This window comes from Dermacentor andersoni, chromosome 5 (assembly GCF_023375885.2).
Source record: "Dermacentor andersoni chromosome 5, qqDerAnde1_hic_scaffold, whole genome shotgun sequence".
In the NCBI taxonomy this organism is placed as follows: Eukaryota; Metazoa; Arthropoda; class Arachnida; order Ixodida; family Ixodidae; genus Dermacentor; species Dermacentor andersoni.
The window spans coordinates 95,416,295-95,422,294 of NC_092818.1; positions in this window are offsets into that span (position 1 = coordinate 95,416,295).

The following is a 6,000-nucleotide window of genomic DNA, read 5'->3' on the forward strand; positions in this document are numbered from 1 at the left end:
TTATTGAACTGGTCAGCTCGAACTTTACTGAAGCTGCTTTCTGTGTGCCTCCAGCTTTATTCGTATTTTTTTCCCCTTGCGTCAGAGCAGCGGAGTAGTTGCCGCCTATGACATGAGCCAACACCTACAGTTTACGAAGAGGCAGCGCACGCAACATATATAGTTTATTTAGGGTGATAATTATAGAATATAATTTTATGGACGGTATTTGATATAAAGATAGATAGATAGACAGACAGACAGACAGATAGATAGATAGACAGATAGATAGATAGATAGATAGATAGATAGATAGATAGATAGATAGATAGATAGATAGATAGATAGATAGATAGATAGATAGATAGATAGATAGATAGATAGACAGATAGATAGACAGGTAGATAGACAGATAGATAGATAGACAGACAGACAGACAGACAGACAGACAGACAGACAGACAGACAGACAGACAGACAGACAGACAGACACAGACAGACAGACAGAGACAGACAGACAGACAGAGACAGACAGACAGACAGACAGACAGACAGGCAGACACAGACAGACAGACAGACAGGCAGACACAGACAGACAGACAGACAGACAGACAGACAGACAGACAGACAGACAGACAGACAGACAGACAGACAGACAGACAGACAGACAGAGATAGAGATAGAGATGTAGATAGATGTAGATATATGTAGATGTAGATAGATGTAGATAGATGTAGATGTAGATAGATGTAGATAGATGTAGATGTAGATAGATGTAGACAGATGTAGATAGATAGAATTCCTTTTAAATAATCTAAAAGAGGCTTTCTTAGCGTGTGGTAACGATGAGGAACGAAATGGTAACCGCACTACACGTCCCCCAGGCGCACGACATACACTAAACAAACACTAACACGCAGCATCGAAACTGATTGAATTACCTCACTGTATCTCATTGTATTTCATTATATCTCAGTGTATCTCAGGACGGTTCAGGTGCGTACCTCCGTTGCGCGGTAGGCTCAGGCACCTCCATGGGTGACGTTTACGTGCCACAGCTCAATGTATGATAGTGTTTGAAGCCTATTAAGTGTGGAAATTAGGGATCCTCTTTCTAATCCGAGTATGCAGCAATATAAAATAAACGAAGTCCCCTGCAATGCGAATTAACCCTACCGAGATCTATGGTTATCTCCTGTATTTTATGTTGGTTCGCGCTGCTGTGTCACCTGAAGCAGTTCGACGCATTAGAGCAAGGGCGTACTCGCACGGTCAATCAGTCAGTTTTCGGCCTACGCTGAATCGCTAGCCGTGCCAGCGTAAACCAGCTGGTCGCGCACCTTATGCTGAACAGAATGACGCCATCTGGTAGGATCTGCAGCAACTGGTTTGGAACGGTGATGTCATGCGTCGTGGCGTCCTTGGCGTTCACGAAAAATATATCCGGCTTCCATACGCTCCCGATGAGGCTGTCTTCGTTCGTGATGAAGGAGTAATTGACGCCCAGTTCTGTTAGCGCCAGGCGGTCGTCAGTCCAAGATTCTTGCAGATCCATGTCCACCCGGAAGTCCTGTTGCCACGAGGACGAAAGAAAAGTCGTGTTGCCCTTTACTGCCCCAATGATACGGGAAAAGGCTATAACATACGCAATACTGTCACTTCTACTTGTAAATATTTGGATACAAAAAAAAAACTGGAACTCTGCTATTACCGGCAAGATATTTCCTTGCGAATCCGCTGAAAATTATTAAAAGGAAACTCAAAGCGAAATAGGGCGTGATATAGTAAGGAAATATTTTTATATAGAACAATATAAATTTCTATAATTGCGGAAGCGCGAGTCATGGAAAGGCGCATTGAAGAATTGGAATATCTTATGTTGCGTCGTTTGCTTATGTCGTCGTCAAAGTCGCCATTGAGCGAAAAAAAAAAAAGTCAAGTTGGCGATAGTTCACTTCCTAAAATCAGCGCGCTTTAACAAAAACGAATCGCGCAAATAGTGAATAGTTCACACTGTTGCGGTACGCGCTTTTGGAGGAATGCAACGAACCATGTCTTTTTCGTTCAGGGGACCCAACTCGTAGACGATCAGGTTGACGGACACGTTCGTCGGTTGCCCTGTGAGCAAATTACAGGGCATGTGGAGTCGTCTTTCACATAATCAAGAAGGCATAATTATGCGAAACGCCATACTTATGATACACCCGTAGTACCGCAGTTTACCTGTTTTGTACGTTGGCCACGCTCTTTTGTCGTAGCGACCCAGAACGTCATCAAGAACGGCTATCTTCCGGGACAACTCGAAGCTGGCGTCACGCATACCTCGTCCAAAAAAGTCACTGCAAGCAAAACGGGGAAATTTTTTTTTTTTTTGCAGATTTGACGATTCTAACATGGCGTCGTGTCTGAGCACATTACTGGCATAATAAGTATCAGAGGTAGCTTTTAAGTCGATGACTCTGTTGACTTACCGGAGACCCCTGTTTGCGATGGACCATGTTAGGACTTCTACTTCCGCTAAACGATAAAGTTTTGACATCTTTCCAACAGACCCGTGCAACCGAAAAGCCGCGCCGGACATCGGTCCGAAGACCTCGCTAAATAATTCAATCGGTAGTAGCGACGGGTGGTGTGTACAGTGGGATCGAATCGAAATCAAATCGAGCTCGTGATTAGCGCTTACTGGGAACTCCTCGTTCAAGGGAAACAGTCGCAAGTTTCTAACCCAATTCAAGTTCCACGGTTTACTCAGTCCTTTCAGACTGGGATGAAGACACGCTGCTTCCTTCAGTGTAGCGTGCGTGTGGCCCCTGGCATATAAGTGCATCGCATACTTGTTATTGCTCTGTTTTGGGCGGCTAGGAGCCACTTGCCCCTTTGAGAAGGCTGTAAGGTGCTGGGAACCCCGCAATTACTTAACAGGCTAGAGTCTGGTTCGTTATCGCTATTAATCAGACGAATCGTTCCACCAGCTAAGGACGTTCCACCGCAACCCTCCGAATCAAGAAAGAGCTCTCAATCAGCTAATCTGCACCTTTTAAAGTTTTTGGTAATAACTCTTCGTTAGGAGCCATCAACTATAGTCGTCAGAATAAAAAACAACAACAGCAGCAACAACTAAATTGCTAAAGAAAGCAAACTCCGTATTTTTTTTTTTTTTTGCGGATATCTTGTTTATCACACATTGTGCATAACTAAGCAAGCTGTTTATTATATCTCAAACAACCCGCAATTTTTGCGTCATTTAATATAGTGGTGCTAGTAAAATGCGGTGGTGCTAGTAAAACAAATTACCTGTCAAAATTCCTACTTGCGAGGCTTACAAGCACGTCGAAGTACCGCTGCAATGTTCCTTCTGTTCATTGCATAGCCTAGTTCAATGAGAGGTAATTCTTAAAAAACGCATGCTGAAACGGGCAAGCTTGAAGCGCTAACTGATTCAAATCAGTTCTGCTATTACTGATTATCAGTTACTAACTGATTATCAGTTCTGCTAACTGATTCCTCTAATGCGAGAGAAAATGGGAGTTACCTGTGAGCGTTACATCCGGAGGAATGGATGAACGAGACCAGAAATGTTAGGAGCAGAGTCCTAATTTGCTGACGCTTGAAGGGGAACATGGTCGCCTAGCTGTCTTTTGAACTCAGTCAGCGCGCGTTCTAACGTCTAGCCACGTTGAGTGCCTGACATTGACCTGATTGCATTGTTTTATACACAACGGCGGCGCCACGGGCCGGATCGCTGCCTCTTGCTCGTTCACTAGTAGCAGCACTGAACGCAATGCACGTGTAACAAGTGAACGTTTGAGCCCGAAGCGTTCTTGAGCAAAAGTGCTTATACGAATATACACGTATTTGAGACTTTCAAGCAGTGAAGTCAATTCAATTAATTCATACATACAGTGCTTCGTACACGTATTTAGAGTAGCCTTCGAATGATCGGCATTCACGGACACCCGGCATACAACACTCATCGGCACCTGACCAACGAAAAAAAATTCTTTTTTTTTCGGTAATAGAAGCTTTATTCCTGTGCTCATCACGGCATCGGAGGACAAGCGGGAAAGCAGGGCAGGTCGTACATCGCACATCGAGCCAGCTGATGAATGCTGTAATTTGCACTTTTAGCACCAACGTGTACAAAAACAGATTCTTAATTATTGGATTTTATTATTCTGCAGAATCACAAAACAGTACCGCAGCCGCGAACGCGCGATGGTTTCTTCTTTTCAACGCAGCGGTGCTATTGCGAAAATATACGTCAATTTCTTCTACTTTTTGTTCTTGCATGCATTGACCTTTCCTTGACGTGAAACATCCTTAAAATTGGCCAGAGGTGGTACGTGGCCCAAGCACCTTACCTTGATATCGCTGTGTAGAGGAAAAAAAGTCATTGCTAGATCATGCACGTGTATCTTTGGATAGATGGCACCGCTGTCGAACCACGCACAATGCGATCGTGGCTAGATTTAGCCTCTAACTCGGCGTTCAAAGGGGCATAGCTCAGCAGCATTTCTGTCGATTCGAGCGGGCGTGGTCTCATTTGAAAGATTTCGCTCAGTAGTAGTAGGTGAAATCCATCAAACTGAAACCTGCGCTCATCAGGAGTTATGATGCCTATAAATGTAAATTTTTTTTGCAGAAATTTCATGCTTGCTTGGTTAAGGAAACCACATGTTCGCCAAGCAGGTTTGACTAATAGCATGAAGAGACTCGAGCAGCAAGAATGAGACATGCCAATTCGCGACCGCGACCTTTGACCACGGCGGGCCCACTACGAGTAGGAGGCCAGCATGGTTGCAAGATTAAGCCAATAGACCCCCCCCCCCCCCCCCCTAGCTGTGTCATAAGATAAGCATGTAAGCTTTCTAATGCGTTAATAAATGTCACGTGCTTTACTTTGGCATGTTCGGCGCGCGATGACGCCATTTTCACGCTACACATAACGTAATCGGAGCTAAATGTAGCCTTCACAAAGGCGTATAGCTCGGCAGCACATTCGTCTATCTGAGCAGGAATGGTCGTGTTTGAGAAAACCCGCTATTCATAACAGGCATAATTTATCAAACTAAACTGGTACTCATCAAAATTTACAAGGCCTACAAGTGCGCATTTTGTTGCAGATATGGGTCTAGAAATGACGTGGAGAGACTCGGGCAGTTTTGACACAGGGATATTCAACCCCTTTGATATTGGCGGAACGTGTCTGTCTCCATAGGAAGCGCAGGAGCGGGAGATTGAGCCAGACTCGGGAGTCCCAATTAGCCATCTATGCGAGTGCAGCGGGCTCGAGTGGCGGAGAGCAGTGTCGGGCGCCACCAGTAGGGAGGTCATTTCTTTACCCAAGCGGCCCAAACACCTTGTGCGCGACAAACGGGGCAGCTACGAATAGGGAGCGAGCACGATTGTAAAATTAGACCGTAGGACCCCCCCCCCCCCCCCACAAACACACACACACACTAACCGTAAAATAAGTAAGGCATCTAAGTTTCTTATGTGTGAATAAATGTAACTTGTGTATTTGTGAAGGCTCATTTCTGCGCCCTAGTGCCCATGCACCCTTTGCAGCAAGCACAAGACGTTTCAAGTAGCCCGCTGCGGTTGCATCCTTGTTACAACCTACCCGACGTTTTGGGATAATAGTAGGCTTGGAGGGTTTTTCATTGTTTTACAATTTTGTTCGGTGGAGACCTATGACTCGTAAACCACCAGTGCTGCGCAGCCATGTAATCATTGGTTATTAGTTTTTTTTTGCTTGCACTTCACCGCAGTATGGATGCGTTCAATAATGTTAATGCCAAAATAACATGTGCCTATACAGGTTGAACAAAAGGAGCATGAAAAATTCACCGACGGTTACGATACTGCCGAATGCCAAATTTGAGTGCAGCTCTATACGTGCTTTAATTTTGCAGTATGTTGGCTGACGCGGAGAGTCTGCCGCGTGCGGCCGGCACATAACAAACGGGGCGAAGAGTGGTGCGACTGCCTCGCTAATCCGGAGATCGCGAGAGGCGGCGCG